The following is a 27,186-nucleotide window of genomic DNA, read 5'->3' as shown; positions in this document are numbered from 1 at the left end:
TGCCATGGTCCTTCACTTTGACGAAGAAGCACATAAATGGCGTCGGGATTTAATACATAAGGCACAATGCCTACTTAAGTAAAAGAAGAATAAATCTACTCATTGTTTGTGGTTAGCTTTGAGCAATTCCTGGGAGATCAGTATTAGAGTCCGATGCACTACTGCAGCTTTACTCTATCCCTTGGACCTTCACATTGACGATGAAACACAGAAATTTCGCCGGGATATAATCCAAAAGCACAATACCGAGTTAAGTACAAGAAGAGTAAATATTCTCACTGTTTGTAGTTTGCTTGGAGCGTTTCCTAGGAGATCAGTATTAGATTACGATGCACTACTGCCGCTTTATCCTATCCCTTGGACCTTAAAATTGACGATGAAATACAGAAATATCGTCGGGATGTAATACAAAAGTCACAATGCTGACCTCAGTACAAGAGAAGTAAATCTTCTCATTGTTTGTGGTTTGCTTTTAGCATTTCCTGGGAGATCAGTATTAGATTTCGAAGCACCACTGCAGCATTAGTCTATCCCTTGGATCTTCACAATGACGATGAAGCACATAAATTGCGACGGGATTTAATACATAAGGCACAATGCCTACTTAAGTACAAGAAGAGTAAATCTTCTCATTGTTCGTGGTATGCTTTGAGCGTTTCCAGGCAGATCAGTATTATATTCCGATGCACTACTGCAGCTTTACGAAATTCCTTGGACCTTCACATTGACGATGAAACACAGAAATTACGCCGGGATATAATCCAAAAGCACAATACCGACTTAAGTACAAGAAGAGTAAATCTTCTCACTGTTTGTAGTTTGCTTGGAGCGTTTCCTGGGAGATCAGTATTTAATTACGATGCACTACTGCCGCTTTACTCTATCCCTTAGCCATGCATATTGACGGTGAATCACAGAAATTGCGTCGGGATATAATACATAATGCACAGTGCCAACTTAAGTATAAGAAGAGTAAATCTTCTCATTGTTTGTGGTTTGCTTTGATCGTTTCCTGGGAGATCAGTATTAGATTCCATTGCACTACTGCAGCTTTACTCTATCCCTTGGACCTTCAGATTGACGATGAAACACAGAAATTGCGTCGGGATTTAGTACTTAAGGCACAATGCTGACTTAAGTACCAGAAGAGTTAATCTTCTCAATGTTTGTAGTTTGCTAGGAGTGTTTCCTGGGAGATCAGTTTTAGAGTCCGATGCACCACTTCAGCATAACTCCATCCCATGGTCCTTCACTTTGTCGAAGAAGCACATAAATGGCGTCGGGATTTAATACATAAGGCACAATGCCTACTTAAGTACAAGAAGAATAAATCTACTCATTGTTTGTGGTTTGCTTTGAGCAATTCCTGGGAGATCAGTATTAGAGTCCGATGTACTACTGCAGCTTTACTCTATCCCTTGGACCTTCACATTGACGATGAAACACAGAAATTGCGTCGGGAGTTAATACATAAGGCACAATGCCGGCTTAAGTACAAGAAGAGTAACTCCTCTCATTGTTTGTGGTTTGCTTTTAATATTTCCTGGGGGATCAGTATTAGATTCTGAAGCACCACTGCAGCATTAGTCTATCCCTTGGATCTTCACATTGACGATGAAGCACAGTAATTGCATCGGGATTTAATACATAAGGCACAATGCCGACTTAAGTACCAGAAGAGTTAATCTTCTCATTGTTTGTGATTTGCTAGGATAGTTTCCTGGGAGATCAGTATTAGATTCCGATGCACTACTGCAGCTTTAATCTATCCCTTGGATCTTCAGTTTGACGATGAAACACAGAAATTGCGTCGGGATTCAAAACAAAAGGCACAATGCCGCCTCAAGTAAAAGAAGAGTAAATCTTCTCATTGTTTGAGGTTTGCTTTGAACGTTTCCTGGTAGATCAGTTTTAGACTCCGATGCAATACTGCAACTTCACTCTATCCCTTGGACCTTTACATTGACGATGAAACACAGATATTGCGTCGGGATTCAATACAAAAGGCACAAAACCGACTTAAGTAGAAGAAGAGTATATCTTCTCATTGTTTGTGGTTTGCTTTGAGCGTGTCCTGGGAGATCAGTATTAGATTCCGATGAACTACTGCAGTTTTACTGTATCCCTTGGAACTTCACTTTGACGATGATATACAGAAATTGACTCCATATTTAATACAAAAGGTAGAATGCCGACTTAAGTACAAGAAGAGTAAATCTCCTCATTGTTTGTGGTTTGCTTTGAGCGTTTCCTGAGAGATCAGTATTAGATTCCGATACACTACTGCAGCTTTACTCTATCATTTGGACTTTCACACTGACGATGAAACACAGATATTGCGTCGGGATTAATTACAAAAGCACAATGGCAACTTAAGTACAAGAAGAGTAAATCATCTCATTGTTTGTGGTTTGCTTTGAGCGTATCCTCTGGGATCAGTATTAGATTCCGATGCACAATTGCGGCTTTACTCTATCCCTTGGACCATCACAGTGACGATGAAACACAGAAATAGCGTCGGGATTTAATACAAAAGGCACAATGTAGACTTAAGTACAAGAAAAATAAATATTCTTTAGGTTTGTGGTTTGCTTTGAGCGTTTCATGGGAGACCAGTATTAGTTTTGGATGCACCACATCAGGTTTTCTGTATCCCTTGGACCTTGCCGTTAATGACGAAATACAGAAATTGCGTCGGGATTTTATACAAAAGGCACAATGCCGACTTAAGTACAAGAGGAGTAGATCTTCTCATTTCATGAGATTTGCTATGAGCGTTTCCTGGGAGATCAGTATTAGATTCCGATCCACTACTGCAGCTTTACTCTATCCCTTCGACCTTCACATTGACGATGAAACACAGAAATTGTGTCGGGATTTAATACAAAAGGCACATTGCCGACTGAAGTACAAGAAGAGTAAATCATCTCATAGTTTGTGGTTTGCTTTAAGCGTTTCCTGGGAGATCAGTATTAGATTCCGATGCACTACTGCAGCTTTTATCCATACCTTGGACCTTCACACTGGCGATGAAACACAGAAATTGCGTCGGGAATTAATACAAAAGAACACAATGCCGACTTAAGTACAAGAAGAATAAAACTTCTCATTGTTTGTGGTTAGTTTGAGCGTATCCTGGGAGATCAGTATTAGCTTCCGATGCACTACTGCAGCTTTACTCTATCCCTTGGATATTCACATTGACGATGAAACACAGAAAGTTCTTCCGGACTTAATACAAAAGTCACAATGCCGACTTAAGTACAAGAAGAGTAAGTCTTCTCATTGTTTCTGGTTTTCTTGGAGCTTATCCTGGGTGATCAGTATTAGATTCCGAAGCACTACTGCAGCTTTACTTTATCCCTTGGACCTCCACATTGACGATGAAACACAGAAATTCTGTCGGGATATAATAAAAAAGGCACAATGCCGACTTACTTACAAGAAGAGTAAATCTTCTCATTGTTTGTGGTATGTATTGAGCGTTTCCTTGGAGATCAGTATTAGATTCCGATGCACTACTGCTGCTGTAGTCTATCCCTTGCACCTTCAAATTGACGATGAAACACAGAAATTGCGTTGGGATTTAATACAAAAGGCACAATGCCGACTTAAGTATAAGAAGAGTAAGTCTTTTCATTGTTTGTGGCTTGTTTTGAGCGTTTCCTGGGAGATCAGTTTTAGATTCCAATGCCCTGCTGCAGCTTTACTCTATACCTTGGACTTTCTCATTGACGGTGAAACTCAGAAATTGCGTCGGGATTTAATACAAAAGGCACAATGCCGACTTAAGTACAAGAAGAGTAAATCTTCACTTTGATTGATGTTTGCTTTGACCGTTTCCTGGGAGCACAGTATTAGATTCCGATGCACTACTGCAGCTTTACTCTATACCTTGGACCTTCACATTGACGATGAAACACAGAAATTGCTTCGGTATTTAATACAAAAGGCACAATGCCCACTTAAGTACAAGAATAATAAATTTTCTCATTGTTTGTGGTTTGCTTTGGGCGTTTCCTAGGAGATCAGTGTTAGAATCCGATGCACTACTGCATCCTTATCTATCCCTTGGACCTTCACATTGACGATGAAACGCAGAAATAGCCTCAGGATTTAATACAAAAGGCACAATGGCGACTTAAGCACATGAAGAGTAAATCTTCTTATTGTTTGTGGTTTACTTTCAGCGTTTCATGGGAGACCAGTATTAGTTTTCGATGCACCACATCAGGTTTTCTGTATCGCCTGGACCTTGCCGTTAACGATGAAATACAGAAATTGCGTCAGGATTTTATACAAAATGCACAATGCCGACTTAAGTACAAGAAGAGAAAATCTTCTCATTGTTTGTGGTTTCTTTGAGCTTTTCCTGGGAGATCAGTGTTAGATTCCGATGGACTACTGCAGCTTTACTCTATCCCTAGGACCTTCACATTGACGATGAAACACAGAAATTGCGTCGGGAGTTAATACAAAACGCAAAATGCCGACTTAAGTACAAGAAGAGTAAATCTTCTTATTGTTTGTGATTTGAATTGAGAGCATCCTGGAGACAGAATTAGAATCCGATGCACTACTGCAGCTTTACTCTATCCCTTAGATCTTCACATTGACGATGAAACACTGAAATTGCGTCCGGACTTAATACAAAAGTCACAATGCCGACTTAAGTACAAGAAGAGTAAATCATCTTATTGTTTCTGGTTTGCTTGGAGCTTATGGTGGGTGATCAGTATTAGATTCCATTGCACTACTGCAGCTTTACTTTATCCGTTGGACCTCCACATTGACGATGAAACCCAGAAATTGCGTAGGGATTTAATACTACAGGCACAAAGCCGGCTTAAGTACAAGAAGGGTAAATCTTTTCATTGTTTGTGGTTTGTTTTGAGCGTTTCCTGGGAGATCAGTTTTAGATTCCAATGTCCTGCTGCAGCTTTACTATATCCCCTGGTCTTTCTCATTGACGATGAAATACAGAAATTGCGTCGGGATTTAATACAAAAGGCACAATGTCGACTTATGTAGAAGATCAGTAAATCCTCTAATTGTTTGTGGTTTGCTTTGAGCGCTTCCTGGGAGATCAGTATTACATTCCGATGCACTACTGCAACTTTACTCTATCCCTTGGACTTTCACATTGACGATGAAACACAGAAATTGCGCCGGGATTTTATACAAAAAGCACAATGCCGACGTAAGCGCAAGAACAGTAAATCTTCTCATTGTTTGTGGTTTGCTTTGAACGTATCCTGGGAGATCAGTATTAGATTGCGAAGCACAACTGCTGCTTTACTCTATCTCTTGGAGCTTCACATTGACGATGAAACACAGAAACTGCGTCGGGACTTAATACAAAAGACACAATGCCGACTTAAGTACAAGATGAGTAAAGCCTCTCATAGTTTGTGGTTTGCATTGGGTGCTTCCTGGGAGATCAGTATTAGATTCCGAAGCACCACTGCAGCATTAGTCTATCCCTTGGATCTTCACATTGACGATGAAGCACATAAATTGCGTCGGGATTTGTTACATAAGGCACAATGCCTACTTAAGTACAAGAAGAGTAAATCTTCTCATTGTTCGTGGTTTCGTTTGAGCGTTTCCTGGGAGATCAGTATTATATTCCGATGCACTACTGCAGCTTTACTATATTCCTTGGACCTTCACATTGACGATGATACACAGAAATTGCGTCGGGATTTAATACAAAAGGCACAATCCCAACATAAGTACAAAAAGTGTCAATCTTCTCACTGCTTTTGCTTGCTTTGAGCGTTTACTGAGAGACCACTACTAGATTACGATGCACTACTGCCGCTTTACTCTATCCCTGGGACCTTTAAATTGACGTTGAAACACAGAAATTGCGTCGGGATTTAATACAGAAGGCACAATGCCGACTTCAGTACAAGAAGAGTAAATCTTCTCATTGTTAGTGGTTTGCTTTGAGCGTTTCCTGGGAGTTCAGTATTAGATTCCGATGCACCAAATCAGGTGAACCGTATCCATTATACCTTCACGTTGTCCAATGAAATACAGAAATTGCTTCGGGAATAAATACAGAAGGAACAAAGCCGACTTAAGTACAGAAAGAGTAAATCTTCTCTTGGTTTGTGGTTTCCTATGAGCATTCCCTAGGAGATCAGTATTAGATTCCGTTGCACCACTGCAGCTTTACTCTCTCCCCTGCACCTTCACATTGCCGATGAAACACGAAATTGGTTTGGGATTTAATACAAAAGGCAGAATGCCGACTTAAGTACAAGAAGAGTAAATCTGCTCATTGTTTGTGGTTCGTTTTGACCGTTTCCTGGGAGATCTGTATTAGATTCCGATGCACTACTGCAGCTTTACTCTATCATTTGGACTTTCACACTAACGATGAAACACAGATATTGCGTCGGGATTAATTACATAAGCACAATGCCAACTTAAGTACAAGAAGAGTAAATCCTCTCATTGTTTGTAATTTGCTTTGAGCGTATCCTCTGGGATCAGTATTAGATTCCGATGCACTATTGCGGCTTTACTCTACCCTTGGACCTTCACAGTGACGATGAAACACAGAAATAGCGTCGGGATTTAATATAAAAGGCACAATGTCGACTTAAGGACAAGAAAAATAAATATTCTTTAGGTTTGTGGTTTGCTTTGAGCGTTTCATGCTAGACCAGTATTAGTTTTCGATGCACCACATCAGGTTTTCTGTATCCCTTGGACCTCGCCGTTAACGATGAAATACAGAAATTGCGTGTGAATTTTATACAAAAGTCACAATGCCGACTTAAGTACAAGAGGAGTAGATCTTCTCATTTCATGAGATTTGCTATGAGCCTTTCCTGGGAGATCAGTATTAGATTCCGATCAACTACTGCAGCTTTACTCTATCCCTTGGACCTTCACATTGACGATGAAACACAGAAATTGCGTCGGGAATTAATACAAAAGAACACAATGCCGACTTAAGTAGAAGAAGAATAAAACTTGTCATTGTTTGTGGTTTGCTTTGAGCGTATCCTGGGAGATCAGTATTAGCTTCCGATGCACTACTGCAGCTTCACTCTATACCTTGGACCTTCACATTGACGATGAAACACAGAAATTGCTTCGGTATTTAATACAAAAGGCACAATGCCCACTTTAGTACAAGAAGAGTAACACTTCTCATTGTTTGTGGTTTGCTTTGAGCTTTTTCTGGGAGACCAGAATTAGATTCCGATCCACCACATCAGGTTTACTGTATCCATTGGACCCTCACGTTAAAGATGAAATACAGAAATTGCGTCGGGGATTAATACAAAAGGCACAATGCCGTCATAAGATGAGTATATCTTCTCATTGCATGAGTTTTGCTTTGAGCGTTTAATGGGAGATCAGTATTAGATTTCGATGCACTACTGCAGCTTTACTCTATCCCTTAGCCCTGCACATTGACGATGAATCACAGAAATTGCGTCGGGATATAATTCAAAATGCACAGTGCCAACTTAAGTATAAGAAGAGTAAATCTTCTCATTGTTTGTGGTTTGCTTTGATCGTTTCCTGGGAGATCAGTATTAGATTCCATTGCACTACTGCAGCTTTACTCTATCCCTTGGACCTTCACATTGACGATGATACACAGAAATTGCGTCGGGATATAATACAAAATGCACAATGCCGACTTAAGTACAAGAACAGTAAACCTTTTCATTGTTTGTGGTTTGCTTTGAGCGTTTCCTGGGAGATCAGTATTAGATTCCGAATCACTACTGCAGCTTCACCCTATCCCTTAGACCTTCACATTGACGATGAAACACAGAAATTGCGCCGGGACTTAATAAAAAAGGCACGATGCTGACTTAAGTACAAGAATAGTAAAACTTCCCATATCTTGTGGTTTGCTTTGGGCGTTTCCTGATAGATCAGTGTTAGAAAGCCGATGTACTACTGCATCCTTATTTATCCCTTTGATCTTCACATTGACGATGAAACGCAGAAATTGCCTCAGGATTTAATACAAAAGGCACAATGGCGGCTCAAGCACATGAAGAGTAAATCTTCTTATTGTTTGTGGTTTACTTTCAGCGTTTCGTGGGAGACCAGTATTAGTTATCGATGCACCACATCAGGTTTTCTATATCGCTTGGACCTTGCCGTTAACGATGAAATACAGAAAATGCGTCGGGATTTTATACAAAATGCACAATGGCGACTTAAGTACAAGAAGAGAAAATCCTCTCATTGTTTGTGGTTTCTTTGAGCTTTTCCTGGGAGATCAGTATTAGATTCCGATGCACTACTGCAGCTTTACTTTATCCCTTGGACCTTCACATTGACGATGAAACCCAGAAATTGCGTTGGGATTTAATACTACAGGCACAATGCCGGCTTAAGTACAAGAAGGGTAAATCTTTTCATTGTTTGTGGTTTGTTTTGAGCGTTTCCAGGGAGATCAGTTTTGGATTTCAATGTCCTGCAGCAGCTTTACTCTATCCCCTGGTCTTTCTCATTGACGATGAAATAAAGAAATTGCTTCGGGATTTAATACAAAAGGCACAATGTCGACTTATGTAGAAGATCAGTAAATCCTCTCATTGTTTGTGGTTTGCTTTGAGCGCTTCCTGGGAGATCAGTATTACATTCCGATGCACTACTGCAAGTTTACTCTATCCCTTGGACTTTCACATTGACGATGATACGCAGAAATTGCGCCGGGATTTTATACAAAAAGCACAATGCCGACGTAAGCGCAAGACCAGTAAATCTTCTCATTGTTTGTGGTTTGCTTTGAACGTTTCCTGGGAGATCGGTATTAGATTCCGATGCACTACTACAGCTTTACTCTATACCTTGGAACGTCTTATTGATGATGAAACACAGAAATTGCGTCGGGATTTAATACAATAGGCACAATGCCGCCTTAAGTACAAGAAGAGTATAACTTCTCATTGTTTGTGGTTTGCTTTGAGCGTTTCCTGGGAGATCAGTATTAGAGTCCGATGCACTACTGCAACTTTACTCAATCCCTTTGACCTCCACATTGACGATGACACGCAGAAGTTGCCTCAGGATTTAATACAAAAGGCACAATGACGACTTAAGAACATTAAGAGTAAATCTTCTTATTGTTTGTGGTTTGCTTTCAGCGTTTCATGGGAGACCAGTATAAGGTATCGATGCACCACATCTGGTTTACGGTATCCCTTGGACTTTGCCGTTAACGATGAAATACAGACATTGCGTCAGGATTTTATAAAAAAGGCACAATGCCAACTTAAGTACAAGAAGAGTAAGTCTTTTCATTGTTTGCGGTTTGCTTTGAGTGTTTCCTGGGAGATCAGTATTAGATTGCGAAGCACAACTGCAGCTTTACTCTATCTCTTGGAGCTTCACATTGACGATGAAACACAGAAACTGCGTCGGGACTTAATACAAAAGACACAATGTCGACTTAAGTACAAGATGAGTAAATCCTCTCATAGTTTGTGGTTTGCATTGGGCGCTTCCTGGGAGATCAGTATTAGATTCCGAAGCACTACTGTAGCTTTACTCTATCCCATGGACCTTCACATTGACGATGAAACACAGAAATTGCGTCGGGAGTTAATACAAAACACACAATGCCGACTTAAGTACAAGAACAGTAAATCGTCTCACTGGTTGTGGTTTGGTTTGAGCACTTCCAGGGAGATCAGTATTACATTCCGATGCACTACTGCAGCTTTACTCTATCCCTTGGACCTTCACATTGACGATGAAACACAGATATTGCGCCGGGATTTAATACAAAAGGCACTATGCCCACTTAAGCACAAGAAGAGTTAATCTTCTCATTGTTTGTGGTTTTCTTTGAACGTTTCCTGGGAGATCAGTATTACATTCCGTTGCACTACTACAGCATTAATCTATCCCTTGGACCTTCACATTGATGATGAAACACCGAAATTGCGTCGGGATTTAATACAATAGGCACAATGCCGACTTAAGTACAAGAAGAGTAAATCAACTCATTGTTTCTGGTTTGCTTTGAGCGTTTACTGGGAGATCAGCATTAGATTCCGATGCACTACTGCAGCTATAATCTACCCTTGGGCCTCACATTGACGATGAATCACAGAAATTGCGTCAGGATTTAATACAGAAGGCACAATGCCGACTTAAGTGCCAGAAGAGTAAATCCTCTCATGGTTTGTGGTTTGCTTTGAGCGTTTCCTCGGAGATCAGTATTAGATTCCGATGAACTACTGCAAATTTACTCTATACATTGGACCTTCACACTGACGATGAAACACAGAAATTGGGCCGGGATTTAATATAAAAGGCACAATGCCGACTTAAGTACAAGAAGAGTATAACATCTCATTGTTTGTGGTTTGCTTTGAGCGTTTCCTGGTAGATCAGTGTTAGATTCCGATGCACTACTGCATCTTTACTCTATCTCTTCGGCTTCAAATTGACGACGAAACGTAGAAATTGCCTCTGGATTTAGTATAAAAGGCACAATGACGGCTTAAGAACATGAAGAGTAAATCTTCTTATTGTTTGTGGTTTGCTTTCAGCGTTTCATGGGAGAACAGTTTTAGTTTTCGATGCACTACATCAGGTTTACTGTATCCCTTGGACCTTGCCGTTAACGATGAAATACAGAAATTTCGTCGGGATTTAATACAAAAGGCACAATGCTGTCTTAAGTACAAGAAGAGTAGATCTTCTCATTGCATGAGAATTTGCTTTGAGCGTCTCCTGGGAGATCAGTATTGGATTCCGATGCACTACTGCAGCTTTACTCTATCCCTTGGACCTTCATATTGACGATGAAACACAGAAATTGCCTCGGGATTTAATACGAAAGGCACAATGCCGACTTACGTACAAGAAGAGTAAATCTTCTCATTGTTTGTGGTTTGCTTTGAGCGTTTCCTTGGAGATCAGTATTAGATTTCCGATTCACAACTGCAGCTTTACTCAATCACTTGGACCTCAACATTGACAATGAAACAGAGAAATTGCGCCGGGATTAAATATATAATGCTCAATGCCGACTTAAGTAAAAGAAGAGCAAATCTTCTCATTGTTTGGGGGTTGCTTTGAGCGTTTCCTGCTAGATCAGTATTGGATTCCGATGCACTACTGCAGCTTTTCTCTATCCCTTGGACCTTTATGTTGAGAATGAATCACAGAAATTACGTCGGGATTTAATACAAAATGCACAACGCCAACTTAATTAGAAGAAGAGTAAATCTTCTCATTATTCGAGGTTTGCTTTGAGCGTTTCCTGGGAGATCAGTATTAGATTCCGATACACTACTGCAGCATTACTCTATCATTTGGACTTTCACGCTGACGATGAAACACAGATATTGCGTCGGGATTAATTACAAAAGCACAAAGCCAACTTCAGTACACGAAGAGTAAATCTTCTCATTATTTGCGGTTTGCTTTGAGCGTATCCTCTGGGATCAGTATTAGATTCCAATGCACTATTGCGGCTTTATTCATTCCCTTAGACGTTCACAGTGACGATGAAACACAGAAATAGCGTCGGGATTTAATACAAAAGGCACAATGCCAACTTAAGTACAAGATGAGTAAATCTTCTTATAGTTTGTGGTTTGCTTTGAGCGTTTCCTAGGACATCAGTATTAGATTCCGATGCACTACCGCAGCTTTACTCCATCCCTTATACCTTCACATTGACGATGAAACACAGAAATTGTGTCGGGATTTCATACAATAGGCACAATGCCGACTTAAGTACAAGAAGAGTAAATCTACTCATTGTTTCCGGTTTGCTTTGAGCGTTTACTGGGAGATCAGCATTAGATTCCCATGCCCTACTGCAGCTTTAATCTATCCCTTGGGCCTCACATTGACGATGATTCACAGAAATTGCGTCGGGATTTAATACAAAGTGCACAATGCCGACTACAGTACAAGAAGAGTAAATCTCCTCATTGTTTGTGGTTTGCTTTGAGCGTTTCCTGGGAGTTCAGTATTAGATTCCGATGCACCACATCAGGTGAGCCGTATCCCTTATACCTTCACGTTTTCCAATGAAATACAGAAATTGCGTGGGGAATAAATACAGAAGGAACAATGCTGACTTGAGTATAGGAAAAGTAAATCTTCTTATTGTTTGTGGTTTTCTTTGAGCATTCCCTAGGAGATCAGTATGAGATTCAGATGCACCACTGCAGCTTTACTCTCTCCCCTCGACCTTCACATTGACGATGAAACACAGAAATTGCGTCGGGATTTAATCCAATAGGCACAATGCCGACTTAAGTACAAGAAAAGTAAATCTACTCATTGTTTCTGGTTTGCTTTGAGCGTTTACTGGGAGATCAGCATTAGATTCCGATGCCCTACTGCAGCTTTAATTTATCCCTTTTGCCATCATATTGCCGTTGAAACACAGAAATTGCGTCGGGATTGAAAATAAAAGGCAAAATGCCGACTTATGTATTAGATGAGTATATCTTCTCCTTGTTTGTGGTTTGCTTCGAGCGTTTCCTGGGAGATCAGTATTACATTCCAATGCACTACTACAGCCTTACTCTATCCCTTGGAACTTCACATTGACGATGAAACACAGAAATTGCGACGGGATTTAATAGAATAGGCAGAATGCCGACTTAAGTACAAGAAGAGTAAATCTACTCATTGTTTTTGGTTTGCTTTGTGCGTTTACTGGGAGATGAGCATTAGATTCCGATGCACTACTGCAGCTTTAATCTATCCCTTGGGCCTCACATTGATGATGAATCACAGAAATTGCGTCGGGATTTAATACAAAGTGCACAATGCCGACTTAAGTACCAGAAGAGGAAATCTCCTCATTGTTTGTGGTTTGCTTATAGCGTTTCCCGCATTAGATTCCGATGCACCACATCAGGTGAACCGTATCCATTATACCTTCACGTTTTCCAATGAAATACAGAAATTGCGTCGGGAATAAATACAGAAGGAACAATGCTGACTTGAGTATAGGAAGAGTAAATCTTCTTATTGTTTGTGGTTTTCTTTGAGCATTCCCTAGGAGATCAGTATGAGATTCAGATGCACCACTGCAGCTTTACTCTCTCCCCTCGACCTTCACATTGACGATGAAACACAGAAATTGCTTTGGGATTTAATACAAAATGCAGAATGCTGACTTAAGTACAAGAAGAGTAAATCTTCTCATTGTTTGTGGTTCGCTTTGAGCGTTTCCTGGGAGATCTGTATTAGATTCCGATGCACTACAGCAGCTTTACTCTATCGCTTGGACCTTCAGATTGACGATGAAACATAGAAATTGCGTCGGGAGTTAATACATAAGGCACAATGCCATCTTAACTACAAGAAGAGTAACTCCTCTCATTGTTTGTGGTTTGCTTTTAGCATTTACTGGGGGATCAGTATTTGATTCCGAAGCACCACTGCAGCATTAGTCTATCCCATGGTTCTTCACATTGACGATGAAGCACAGAAATTGTGTCGGGATTTAATACATAAGGCACAATGCCGACTTAAGTAGCAGAAGAGTTAATCTTCTCATTGTTTGTGATTTGCCAGGATAGTTTCCTGGGAGATCTGTATTAGATTCAGATGCACTACTGCAGCTTTACGCTATCCCTTGGATCTTCAGTTTGACGATGAAACACAGAAATTGCGTCGGGATTCAAAACAAAAGGCACAATGTTGACTCAAGTAAAAGAAGAGTAAATCTTGTCATTGTTTTAGGTTTGCTTTGAACGTTTCCTGGTAGATCAATATTAGACTCCGTTGCAATACTGCAACTTTATCCCTTGGACCTTCACATTGACGATGAAACGACGAAATTGCGTCGGGATTTAATACAAAAGGCACAATACCGACTTAAGTACAAGAAGAGTATATCATCTCATTGTTTGTGGTTTTACTTTGAGCGTGTCCTGGGAGATCAGTATTAGATTCCGATGAACTACTGCAGCTTTACTCTATCCCTTGGAACTTCACATTGACGATGATACACAGAAATTGACTCGGGATTTAATACAAAAGGCAGAATGCCGACATAAGTACAAGAAGAGTAAAAATCCTCATTGTTTGTGGTTTGCTTTGAGCGTTTCCTGGGAGATCAGTATTAGATTCCGATGAACTACTGCAGCTTTACTCTATCCCTTGGACCTACACATTGACGATGAAACACAGAAATTGCATCGGGATTTAATGCAAAAGGCACAATGCCTACTTAAGTACAAGAAGAGTAAATATTCTCATTCTTTGTGGCTTGCTTTGAGCGTTTCCTGCGAGATCAGTATTAGATTCCGATGCACTACTGTAGCTTTCCTCCATCCCTTATAACTTCACATTGACGATGAAACACAGAAATTGCGTCGGGATTTAATACAATAGGCACAATGCCGACTTAAGTACAAGAAAAGTAAATCTACTCATTGTTTCTGGTTTGCTTTGAGCGTTTACTGGGAGATCAGCATTAGATTCCGATGCCCTACTGCAGCTTTAATTTATCCCTTTTGCCATCATATTGCCGTTGAAACACAGAAATTGCGTCGGGATTGAAAATAAAAGGCAAAATTCCGACTTATGTATTAGATGAGTATATCTTCTCAGTGTTTGTGGTTTGCTTCGAGCGTTTCCTGGGAGATCAGTATTACATTCCAATGCACTACTACAGCCTTACTCTATCCCATGGACCTTCACATTGACGATGAAACACAGAAATTGCGACGGGATTTAATACAATAGGAAGAATGCCGACTTAAGTACAAGAAGAGTAAATCTACTCATTGTTTCTGGTTTGCTTTGAGCGTTTACTGGGAGATGAGCATTAGATTCCGATGCACTACTGCAGCTTTAATCTATCCCTTGGGCCTCACATTGACGATGAATCACAGAAATTGCGTCGGGATTAAATACAAAAGGCACAATGCCGACTTAAGTACCTTAAGAGGAAATCTTCTCATTGTTTGTGGTTTGCTTTGAGCGTTTCCTGGGAGATGAGTATTTGATTCCGATGCACTACTGCAGGTTTACTCTATCCTTTGGAGCTTCACAATGACGATGAAACACAGAAATTGCGTCGGGATGTAATACAATAGGCACTACGCCGATTTAAGTACAAGAAGAGAATAACATCTCATTGTTTGTGGTTTGCTTTGAGCGTTTCCTGATAGATCAGTGTTAGATTCCGATGCACTACTGCATCTTTACTCTATCCCTTTCACCTTCATGTTGACGATGAAACGTAGAAATTGCCTCAGGATTTAATACAAAAGCCACAATGACGACTTAAGAACATGAAGAGTAAATCTTCTTATTGTTTGTGGTTTGCTTTCAGCGTTCCATGGGAGACCAGTTTTAGTTTTCGATGCACCACATCATATTTACTGTATCCTTTGGACCTTGCCGTTAACGATGAAATACAGAAATTGCGTCGGGATTTAATACACAAGGCACAATGCTGTCTTAAGTACAAGAAGAGTAGATCATCTCATTGCATGAGATTTGCTATGAGCGTCTCCTGGGAGATCAGTATTAGATTCCGATGCTCTACTGCAGCTTTACTGTATCCCTTGGACCATCACATTGACGATGAAACACAGAAATTGCGTCGGGATTTAATACAAAAGGCACAATGCCGACTTATGTACAAGAAGAGTACATCTTCTCATTGTTTGTGGTTTGCTTTGAGCGTTTCCTTTGAGATCAGTATTAGATTTCTGATTCACAACTGCAGCTTTACTCTATGCCTTGGACCTTCACATTGACGATGAAACACAGAAATTGCGTCGGGATTTAATATAAAAGGCACAATGCCGACTTAAGTACAAGATGAGTAAATCTTCTGATAGTTTGTGGTTTGCTTTGAGCGTTTCTTTGGAGATCAGTATTAGATTCCGATGTACTGCTACAGCTTTACTTTATCCCATGGATCTTCACATTGATGATGAAACACAGAAATTGCGTCGGGATTTAATACAATAGGCACTATGCCGACTTAAGTACAAGAAGAGCAAATCTTCTCATTGTTTGTGGTTTAATTTGAGCGTTTCCTGTGAGATCAGTATTGAATTTCGATGCACTACTGCAGTTTTCTCTATCCCTAGGACCTTCACATTGACGATGAAACACAGAAATTACGTCGGGATTTAATACAAAAGGCACAACGCCAACTTAAGTAGAAGAAGAATAAATCTTCTCATTGTTCGAGGTTTGCTTTGAGCGTTTCCTGGGAGATCAGTATTAAATTCCGATGCACTACTGCAGCTTTACTCTATCCCTTGGACCTTCACATTGACGATGAAACACAGAAATTGCGTCGGAATGTAATGCAAAAGGCACAATGGCGACTTAAGTACAAGATGAGTAAATCTTCTAATTTTTACTGGTTTCCATTGAGCGTTTCCTGGGAAAACAGTATTAGATTCGGATTCACTAGTGCAGCTTTACTCTATCCCTTGGACCTTCACATTGACCATGAAACACAGAAATTTCGCCGGGATATAATCCAAAAACACAATACCGATTTAAGTACAAGAAGAGTAAATCTTCTCACTGTTTGTGGTTTGCTTGGAGCGTTTCCTGGGAGATCAGTATTAGATTACGATGCACTAGTTCCGCGTTACTCTATCCCTTGGACCTTTAAATTGCAGATGAAACACAGAAATTGCGTCGGGATTTAATACAAAAGGAACAATGCCGACTTCAGTACAAGAAGAATAAATCTTCTCATTATATGTGGTTTGCTTTGAGCGTTTCCTGGGAAATCAGTATTAGATTCCGATGCACTACTGAAGTTTTTCTCTATCCCTTGGACCTTCAGATTGACGATCAAACACAGAAATTGCTTTGGGATTTAATACGAAGGGCAGAATGCCGACTTAAGTACAAGAACAGTAACTCCTCTCATTGTTTGTGGTTTGGTTTTAGCATTTCCTTGGGGGTCAGTATTAGATTCCGGAACACCACTGCAGCATTAATCTTTCCCTTGGATCTTCACATTAACGATGAAACACTGAAATTGCGCGGGATTTAATACAAAAGGCACAATGCCGACTTAAGTACAAGAAGAGTATATGTTCTCATTGTTTGTGGTTTGCTATGAGCGTGTCCTGGGAGATCAGTATTAGATTCCGGTGAACTACTGCAGCTTTACTCTTTCCCTTGGAACTTCACACTGACGATGATACACAGAAATTGACTAGGGATTTATTACAAAAGCAGAATGCCGACTTAAGTACAAGAAGAGTAAATCTTCTCATTGTTTGTGGTTTGCTTTGAGCGTTTCCTGGGAGATCAGTAATAGATTCCGATACACTACTGCAGCTTTACTCTATCATTTGGACTTCACATTGACGATGAAACACAGATATTGCGTCGGGATTATTAAACAAAAGCACAATGCCAACTTAAGTAAAAGAAGAGTAAATCACCTCATTGTTTGTGGTTTGCTTTGAGCGTTTCCTGTGGGGTCAGTATTAGATTCCGATGCACTATTGCGACTTTACTCTAACCCTTGGACCTTCACAGTGACGAAAAAACACAGAAATAGCGTCGGGATTTAATACAAAAGGCACAATGTCGACTTAAGTTCAAGAAAAATAAATATTGTTTTGGTTTGTGGTTTGCTTTGAGCGTTTCCTGGGAGATCAGTACTAGATTCCGATGTACTACTGCAGCTTTACTCTATCCCTCGGACGTTCACATTGACGACGAAACACAGAAATTGCGTCGGGATTTAACATAAAAGGCACAACGCCGACTTAAGTACAAGAACAGTAAATCTTCTCATTGTTCGTGGTGTACTATGAGCGTTTAATGGAAGATCAGTACTATATTCCGATGCACTACTGGAGCTTTACTGTATCCCTTGGACCTTCACATTTGCGATGAAACACAGAAATTGCATCGGGATTAAATGCAAAAGGCACAATGCCGACTCAAGTACAAGAAGAATATATCTTCTCATTGTTTGATGTTTGCTTTGAACGTTTCCTGTTAGATCAGTTTTAGACTCCGATGCAATACCGCAGCTTTTCTCTATCCCTTTGACCTTCACATTGACGATGAATCTCAGAAATTGTTTCGGGATTTAATACAAATGGCAGAATGCCGACTTAAGTACAAAAAGAGTCAATCTTCTCATTGTTTGTGGTTTGCTTTGAGCGTTTCCTGTGGGATCAGTATTAGATTCCGATGCACTACTGCAGCTCTAGTCTATCGCTTGGACCTCCACATTGACGATGAAACACAGAAATTGCGTCTGGATTTAATACAAAAGGCACAATGTCGACTGAAGTACAAGAAAAGTAAATATTCGTTTTGATTGTTGTTTGCTTTGAGCGTTTCCTGGGAGATCAGTATTAGATTCCGATTCACTACTGCAGATTTACTCTATCCCTTGGGCATTCACATTGACGATGAAACACAGAAATTGCGTCGGGATTTAGTACAAAAGGCACAATGCCAACTTAAGTACAAGATGAGTAAATCTTCTCATAGTTTGTGGTTTGCCTTGAGCGTTTCCTCGGAGATCAGTATTAGATTCCGATGAACTACCGCAGCTTTACTCTAAGCCTTGGACCTTCTCATTGACGATGAACCACAGAAACTGCGTCGGGATTTTATACAAGAGGCACAATGCCGACTTAAGTACATGAAGAGTAAATCTTCTCATTGTTTGTGGTTTTCTTTGTGCGTTTCCTCGGAGATCAGCATTCGACTCCGATACACTGCTGCAGTTTTACTCTATCCCTTGGAGCTACACATTGACGATGAAACACAGAAATTGCGGCGGGATTTAATACAAAATACACAATGTCGACTTAAGTACAAGAAAAGTAAATCCCTTTTGCCATCATATTGCCGTTGAAACGCAGAAATTGTGTCGGATTGAAAATAAAAGGCAAAATGCCGACTTATGTATTAGATGAGTATATCTTCTCATTGTTTGTGGTTTTCTTCGAGCGTTTCCTGGGAGATCAGTATTACATTCCGATGCATTACTACAGCTTTACTCTATCCCTTGGACCTTCACATTGATGATGGAATACAGAAATTGCGTCGGGATTTAATACAATAGGCACAATGCCGACTTAAGTACAAGAGGAGTAAATCTACTCATTGTTTCTGGTTTGCTTTGAGCGTTTACTGGGAGATGAGCATTAGATTCCGATGCACTACTGCAGCTTTAATCTATCCCTTGGGCCTCACATTGACGATGAATCACAGAAATTGCGTCGGGATTTAATACAAAAGACACAATGCCGACTTAAGTACCAGAAGAGGAAATGTTCTCATTGTTTGTGGTTTGCTTTGAGCGTTTCCTGGGAGATGAGTATTAGATTCCGATGCACTACTGCAGGTTTACTCTATCCTTTGGACCTTCACAATGACGATGAAACACAGAAATAGCGTCGGAATGTAATACAATAGGCACTACGCCGACTTAAGTACAAGAAGAGAATAACATCTCTTTGTTTGTGGTTTGCTTTGAGCGTTTCCTGATTGATCAGTGTTAGATTCCGATGCACTACTGCATCTTTACTCTATCCCTTTCACCTTCATATTGACGATGAAACGTAGAAATTGCCTCAGGATTTAATACAAAAGGCACAATGACGACTTAAGAACATGAAGAGTAAATCTTCTTATTGTTTGTGGTTTGCTTTCAGCATTCAATGGGAGACCAGTTTTAGTTTTCGATGCACCACATCAGGTTTACTGTATCCTTTGGACCTTGCCGTTAACGATGAAATACAGAAATTGCGTCGGGATTTAATACAAAAGACACAATGCTGTCTTAAGTACAAGAAGAGTAGATCTTCTCAATCCATGAGATTTGCTATGAGCGTCTCCTGGGAGATCAGTATTAGATTCCGATGCACTACTGCAGCTTTACTCTATCCCTTGGACCTTCACATTGACGATGAAACACAGAAATTGCGTCGGGATTTAATACAAAGGGCACAATGCCGACTTACGCACAAGAAGAGTACATCTTCTCATTGTTTGTGGTTTGCTTTGAGCGGTTCCTTTGAGCTCAGTATTAGATTTCTGATTCACAACTGCAGCTTTACTCTATGCCTTGGACCTTCACATTGACGATGAAACACAGAAATTGCGTCGGGATTTAATACAAAAGGCACAATGCCGACTTAAGTACAAGATGAGTATATCTTCTGATAGTTTGTGGTTTTCTTTGAGCGTTTCTTTGGAGATCAGTATTAGATTCCGATGTACTGCTACAGCTTTACTCTATCCCTTGGATCTTCACATTGATGATGAAACACACAAATTGCGTCGGGATTTAATACAATAGGCACTATGCCGACTTAAGTACAAGAAGAGTAAATCTTCTCATAGTTTGAGGTTTGCCTCGAGCGTTTCCTGGGAGATCAGTATTATATTCCGAAGCACTACTGCAGCTTTACTCTATTCCTTGGACCTTCACATTGACGATAAAACACAGAAACTGCGTCGGGATTAAATACATAATGCTCAATGCCGACTTAAGCAAAAGAAGAGCAAATCTTCTCATTGTTTGTGGTTTGATTTGAGCGTTTCCTGCGAGATCAGTATTAGATTCCGATGCACTACTGCAGCTTTACTCTATCCCTTGGACCTTCACATTGACGATGAAACACAGAAATTGCGTCGGAATGTAATGCAAAAGGCACAATGGCGACTTAAGTACAAGATGAGTAAATCTTCTCATTTTTTCTGGTTTCCGATGAGCGTTTCCTGGGAAAACAGTATTAGATTCGGATGCACTACTGCAGCTTTACTCTATCCCTTAGACCTTCACGTTGACCATGAAACACAAGAATTTCGCCGGGATATAATCCAAAAGCACAGTACCGATTGAAGTACAAGAAGAGTAAATCTTCTCACTGTTTGTGGTTTGCTTGGAGCGTTTCCTGGGAGATAAGTATTAGATTACCATGCACTAGTGCCGCCTTACTCTATCCCTTGGACCTTTAAATTGCCGATGAAAGACAGAAATTGCGTCGGGATTTAATACAAAAGGCACAATGCCGACTTCACTACAAGAAGAATAAATCTTCTCATTATTTGTGCTTTGCTTTGAGCGTTTCCTGGGAAATCAGTATTAGATTCCGATGCACTACTGAAGTTTTTGTCTATCCCTTGGACCTTCAGATTGCCGATCAAACACAGAAATAGCTTTGGGATTTAATACGAAGGGCAGAATGCCGACTTAAGTACAAGAACAGTAACTCCTCTCATTGTTTGTGGTTTGCTTTTAGCATTTCCTGGGGGATCAGTATTAGATTCCGAAGCAACACTGCAGCATTAATCTTTCCCTTGGATCTTCACATTGACGATGAAGCACAGAAATTGCGTCGGGATTTAATACATAAGGCACAATGCCGACTTAAGTATTAGAAGAGTTAGTCTTCTCATTGTTTGTGATTTGCTAGGAGCGTTTCCTGGGAGATCAGTATTAGATTCCGATTCACTACTGCAGCTTTACTCTATCCCTTGGATCTTCAGTTTGACGATGTAACACAGAAATCGCGTCGGGAATCAAAACAAAAGGCACAATGCCGTCTCAAGTAAAAGAAGAGTAAATCTTCTCATTGTTTGAGGTTTGCTTTGAGCGATTCCTGGTAGATCAGTATTAGACTCCGATGCAATACTGCAACTTTACTCTATTCCTTCGAACTTCACATTAACGATGAAACACAGAAATTGCGTCGGGATTTAATACAAAAGGCACAATGCCGACTTAAGTACAAGAAGAGTATATGTCCTCATTGTTTGTGGTTTGCTTTGAGCATGTCCTGGGAGATGAGTAATAGATTCTGGTGAACTACTACAGCTTTACTCTATCCCTTGGAACTTCACACTGACGATGATACACAGAAATAGCGTCGGGGGTTAATACAAAACGCACAATGTCGACTTAAGGTCAAGAAAAATAAATATTCTTTTGGTTTGCGGTTTGCTTTGAGCGTTTCCTGGGAGATCAGTACTAGATTCAGATGCACTACTGCAGCTTTACTCTATCCCTCGGACGTTCACATTGACGACGAAACACAGAAATTGCGTCGGGATTTAACATAAAAGGCACAACGCCGACTTAAGTACAAGAACAGTAAATCTTCTCATTGTTCGTGGTGTACTTTGAGCGTTTAATGGGAGATCAACACTATATTCCGATGCACTACTGAAGCTTTACTATAGCCCTTGGACCTTCACATTTACGATGAAACACAGAAATAGCATCGGGATTTAATGCAAAAGGCACAATGCCAACTCAAGTACAAGAAGAGTATATCTTCTCATTGTTTGTTGTTTACTTTGAACGTTTCCTGTTAGATCAGTTTTAGACTCCGATGCAATACCGCAGCTTTTCTCTATCCCTTTGACCTTCACATTGACGATGAATCTCAGAAATTGCCTCGGGATTTAATACAAAAGGCAGAATGCCGACTTAAGTACAAAAAGAGTCAATCTTCTCATTGTTCATGGTTTGCTTTGAGCGTTTCCTGATGGATCAGTATTAGATTCCGATGCACTGCTGCAGCTCTAGTCTATCGCTTGGACCTCCACATTGACGATGAAACACAGAAATTGCGTCTGGATTTAATACAAAAGGCACAATGTCGACTGAAGTACAAAAAGAGTAAATATTCGTTTTGATTGTTGTTTGCTTTGAGCGTTTCCTGGGAGATCAGTATTAGATTCCGATTCACTACTACAGCTTTACTCTATCCCTTGGGCATTCACATTGACGATGAAACACAGAAATTGCGTCGGGATTTAGTACAAAAGGCACAATGCCAACTTAAGTACAAGATGAGTAAATCTTCTCATTGTTTGTGGTTTGCTTTGTGCGTTTCCTTGGAGATCAGCATTCGATTCCGATACACTACTGCAGTGTTACTCTATCCCTGGGAGCTACACATTGACGATGAAACACAGAAATTGCGGCGGGATTTAATACAAAATACACAATGTCGACTTAAGTACAAGAAGAGAAAATGTTGTTTCTTTTGTGGTTTGCTTTGAGTGTTTCCTGGGAGATCAGTATTAGATTCCGATGCACTACAGCAGTTTTACTCTATCCCTTGGACCTTTACATTGCCAATGAAACACAGAATTAGCGTCGGGATTTGAAACAAAAGGCAAGATGCCGACTTATGTATTAGATGAGTATATCTTCTCATTGTTTGTGGTTTGCTTCGAGCGTTTCCTGGGAGATGAGTATTAGATTCCGATGCACTACTGCAGCTTTACTCTATCCCTTGGAACTTCAGATTGACTATGAAGCACAGAAATTGCGTCGGAATTTAATACAAAAGACACAATGCCGACCTAAGTACAAGAACAGTAAATCTTCTCATTGTTTGAGGTTTGCTTTGAGTGTTTCCCGGGAGATCAGTATTAGATTTCGATGCACTACTGCAGCCTTACTCTATCCCTTGGACCTTCAGATTGACGATGAAACACAGAAATTGCGTCGGGATTCAAAACAAAAGGCACAATGCCAACTCAAGTAAAAGAAGAGTAAATGTTCCCAGTGTTTGAGGTTTGTTTTGAGCGTTTCCTGTTAGATCAGTATTAGACTCCGATGCAAGACTGCTGCTTTACTCTATCCCTCGGATCTTCACATTGCCGATGAAACACAGAAATTGCGTCGGGATTTAAAACAAAAGCCAAAATGCCGACTTTTGTATTACATGAGTATATCTTCTCATTGTTTGTGGTTTGCTTTGAGCGACTCCTGGGAGATCAGTATTAGATTCCGATGTACTACTGCAGCATTACTCTATCCCTTGGAATTTCACATTGACGATGAAACACAGATATTGCGTCGGAATTTAATACAAAAGACACAATGCCGACTTAAGTACAAGTAGAGTAGATATTCTCATTGTTTGCAGTTTGCTTTGAGCGTTTCCTGGGAGATCAGTAATAGATTCCGATGCACTACTACAGCTTCATTCTATCCCTTGGACCTTCACATTGACGATGGAAGGACGAAATTACGTCGGGATTTATTGCAAAAGGCACAATGCCTACTTAAGTACAAAAAGAGTAAATCTTCTCATTGTTTTTGGTTTGTTTTAAGCGTTTCCTGGTAGATCAGTATTAGATTTCGATGCACTACTGCAGCTTTACTCTATCCCTTGGACCTTCACATTGACGATGAAACACAGAAATTGTGTCGGGAATTAATACAGAAGGAACAATGTCGACTTAGGTAAAGGAAGAGTAAATCTTCTCATTGTTTGTGGTTTGGTTTGAGGATTCCCTGGGAGATCAGTATTAGATTCCGATGCACCACTGCAGCATTACTCCACCCCCTGGACCTTCACATTGACGTAAAACACAGAAATTGCGTCGGGATGTAACGCAAAAGGCACAATGCCGACTTAAGTACAAGAAGAGTAAATCTTCTCATTGTTTGTGGCTTGTTTGCGCGTTTCCTGCGCGATCAGTAGTAGATTCCGGTGCACTACTGTAGCTTTACTCCATCCCCTGTACCTTCACATTGACGATAAAACACAGAAATTGCGTCGGGATTTAATACAAAAGGCAGAATACCGAACTAAGTACAATAAGAGTAAATCTTATCATTGTTTGTGGTTTGCTTTGAGCGTTTCCTGGAAGATCAGTATTAGATTCCGATGAACTACTGCAGCTTTACTCTATCCCTTGGATCTTCAGATTGACTATGAAACACAGAAATTGCGTCGGGATACAAAACAAAAGGCACAATGCCGACTAAAGTAAAAGAAGAGTGAATCTTCTCATTTTTTGAGGTTTGTGTTGAGCGTTTCTGGTAGATCAGTATTAGACTCCGAAGCAATACTACAGCTTTACTCTATCTCTTGGACTTTCACATTGAAACCCAGAAATTGCGTCTGGATTTAATACAAAAGGCACAATACCGACTTAAGCACAAGAAGAGTATATTTTCTCATTGTTTGTGGTTTGCTTTGAGCGTTTCTTGGGAGATGAGTATTAGATTCCGATGAACTACTGCAGCTTTACTCTATCGCTTGGAACTTCACAATGACGTTGATACAGAGAAATTGCCTCGGGATTTAGTACAAAAGGCACAATGCCGACTCAAGTAAAAGAAGAGTAAATCTTCTCATTGTTTGTGGTTTGGTTGGGAGTTTCCTGGTAGATCAGTATTAGACTCCGATGCAATACTGCAGCTTTGCTCTATCCCTTGGACCTTCACATTGACGATGAAACACAGATATTGCGTCGGGTTTTAATACAAAAGGTACAATACCGACTTAAGAACAAGAAGAGTAAATCTTCTCATTGTTTGTGGTTTGCTTTGTGCGTTACCTGGGAGATCAACATTGGATTCCGATACACTACTGCAGCTTTATTTTTTCACTTGGACCTTGACATTGACGATGAAACACAGATATTGCGTCGGGATTAATTACAAAAGCACAAAGCAAACTTAAGTACAAGAAGAGAAAATCTTCTCATTGTTTGTGGTTTGCTTTGAGCGTATTCTGGGAGATCAATATTAGATTCCGATGCACCACTGCAGCTTTACTCTATCCCTTTGATCTTCAGATTGACGATGAAACACAGGAATTGCGTCGTGATTCAAAACAAAAGGCACAATGCCGACTCAAGTACAAAAAGAGTAAAACTTCCCATAGTTTGAGGTTTGCTTTGAGCTCTTCCTCTTAGATCAGTATTAGACTCCGATGCAAGACTGCAGCTTTACTCTATCCCTCGGACTTTCACATTGCCGATGAAACACAGAAATTGCGTCGGGATTTAAAACAATAGCCAAAATGCCGACTTATGTATTAGATGAGTATATCTTCTCATTGTTTGTGGTTTGCTTTGAGCGTTTCCTGGGAGATCATTATTAGATGCCGATGCACTACTGCAGCATTACTCTTTCCCTTGGAATTTCACATTGACGATGAAACACAGAAACTGCGTCGGAATTTATTACAAAAGACACATTGCCGACTTAAGTACAAGTAGAGTAAATATTCTCATTGTTTGGAGTTTGCTTTGAGCGTTTCCTGGGAGATCAGTAACAGATTATGATGCACTACTACAGCTTTATTCTATCCCTTGGACCTTCACATTGACGATGAAACGACGAAATTGCGTCGGTATTTAATGCAAAAGGCACAATGCCTACTTAAGTACAAAAAGAGTAAATCTTCTCATTGTTTGTGGTTTGTTTTGAGCGTTTCCTGGGAGATCAGTATTAGATTGCGATGCACTACTGCAGCTTTAATCTATCCCTTGGACCTTCACATTGACGATGAAACACAGATATTGCGTCGGGAATTAATACAGAAGGAACAATGCCGACTTAAGTAGAAGAAGAGTAAATCTTCTCATTGTTTGTGGTTTGCTTTGAGCATTCCCTGGGAGATCAGTATTAGATTCCGATGCACCACTGCAGCATTACTCCATCCCCTGGACCTTCACATTGACGATGAAACACAGAAATTGCGTCGGCATATAACGCAAAAGGCACAATGCCGACTTATGTACAAGAAGAGTAAATCTTCTCATTGTTTGTGGTTTGCTTTGAGCATTCCCTGGGAGATCAGTATTAGATTCCGATGCACCACTGCAGCATTACTCTATCCCCTGGACATTCACATTGACGATGAAACACAGAAATTGCGTCGGGATATAACGCAAAAGGCAAAATCCCGACTTAAGTACAAGAAGAATAAATCTTCTCATTGTTTGTAGCTTGTTTGCGCGTTTCCTGCGCGATCAGTAGTAGATTCCGGTGCACTACTGTAGCTTTACTCCATCCCTTGTACCTTCACATTGACGATGAAACACAGAAATTGCGTCGGGATTTAATACAAAAGGCAGAATGCCGAACTAAGTATAAAAAGAGTAAATCTTCTCATTGTTTGTGGTTTGCTTTGAGCGTTTCCTTGGAGATCAGTAATAGATTCCGATGCACTACTGCAGATTTACTCAATCCCTTGCATCTTGAGATTGACGATGTAACACAGAAATTGCGTCGGGATACAAAACAAAAGGCACAATGCCGACTGAAGTAAAAGAAGAGTGAGTCTTCTCATTTTTTGAGGTTTGTTTTGAGCGTTTCCTGGTAGATCAGTATTAGACTCCGAAGCAATGCTACAGCTTTACTCTATCTCTTGGACTTTCACATTGAAATCCGGAAATTGCGTCTGGATTTAATACAAAAGGCACAAT

This window comes from Schistocerca piceifrons, chromosome X (genome assembly GCF_021461385.2).
Source record: "Schistocerca piceifrons isolate TAMUIC-IGC-003096 chromosome X, iqSchPice1.1, whole genome shotgun sequence".
Lineage (NCBI taxonomy): Eukaryota > Metazoa > Arthropoda > Insecta > Orthoptera > Acrididae > Schistocerca > Schistocerca piceifrons.
This window is presented reverse-complemented; position numbering follows the sequence as displayed.